The sequence below is a fragment of the Parus major genome, chromosome 22, assembly GCF_001522545.3.
Source record: "Parus major isolate Abel chromosome 22, Parus_major1.1, whole genome shotgun sequence".
In the NCBI taxonomy this organism is placed as follows: Eukaryota; Metazoa; Chordata; class Aves; order Passeriformes; family Paridae; genus Parus; species Parus major.
The window spans coordinates 795548-796804 of NC_031790.1; the positions used below are offsets into that span (position 1 = coordinate 795548).

Consider the following 1257-nt stretch of genomic DNA (forward strand, 5'->3'; position numbering starts at 1 on the left):
TTGGAGAAGGAAATGAAGGGATCTTCCCATTAATTGGAGAAGGAAATGAAGGGATCTTCCCATTAATTGGAGAAGGAAATGAAGGGATCTTCCCAGATGACAAAGAGCCCTGTTCCAAGTGAACTGAATTTCTGGGATTTTCCCCACTTTTTATGGCCCTGATCCCTCCTCAGAGCAGAGGGAGCAGAAATCCTCGGATCTCTCTAATCTGGGAGGGTTCAGTGACTGCTCTGGGCTGACAAAGGTCCCACATGACCAAGGGCCCTGCTCCAAGTGGTTTTTTGGGATTTTTCCCATTTTATTACAGCCATGATCCCTCCTCAGGGAGGGAAATCCCTCCTCAGAGGAAGGAAAACCCCTCTAACCTGGGAGGGTTTAGTGACTCCTCTGTGGTGATGTGTGACCAAAGGCCCTGTTCCAAGAGATTTCAGGGATTTTCCCCATTTTTTACAATCCCCCCCAGGGCAGAGGAAGGAAAACCCCTCTAACCTGGGAGGGTTTAGTGACTGCAGTGACTGAACTCCTGAAGGACAAAGGGCCCTGTTCTGAGCGATTTCAGGGATTTTCCCCATTTTTTACAATCCCTCCTCAGAGCAGAGGAAGGAAAACCCCTCTGACCTGGGAGGGTTTAGTGACAGTGGTGACTGAAGTCCTGAAGGACAAAGGGCCCTGTTCCGAGCGATTTCAGGGATTTTCCCCATTTTTTATGGCCATGATCCCTCCTCAGGCCAGAGGAAGGAAATTTGGAGTTTTGCTCCCTAATTTGCCCTAAACTAGGACACCCCTCTGACCTGGGATGGTTTAGTGACTCCTCTGTGGTGATTTATGACCAAGGGCTCTGCTCCAAGAGATTTCAGGGATTTTCCCCATTTTTTACAATCCCTCCTGAGAGGAGAGGAAGGAAAACCCCTCTGACCTGGGAGGGTTTAGTGACTCCTCTGTGGTGATGTGTGACCAAGGGCCCTGCTCTGAGCGATTTCAGGGATTTTCCCCATTTTATTACAGCCATAATCCCTCCTCATAATGCTCCTCAGAGCAGAGGAAGGAAAACCCCTCTGACGTGGGAGGGTTTAGTGACAGTGGTGACTGAAGTCCTGAAGGACAAAGGGCCCTGTTCTGAGCGATTTCAGGGATTTCCCCCATTTTTTACAATCCCCCACCGGGGCAGAGGAAGGAAAACCCCTCTGACCTGGGATGGTTTAGTGACTCCTCTGTGGTGATGTGTGACCAAAGGCCCTGTTCTGAGCGATTTCAGGG

The 1257-nt window shown here is 50.0% G+C and overlaps 1 protein-coding gene across 1 annotated transcript in view; it reads right to left on the minus strand.

Moving 5' to 3' along the window:
• TIA1 (TIA1 cytotoxic granule associated RNA binding protein) overlaps positions 1 to 1257 on the minus strand; it is a 12818-nt gene that overhangs the window by 4985 nt on the left and 6576 nt on the right. The gene's annotated exons all lie outside the window — the stretch shown is intronic.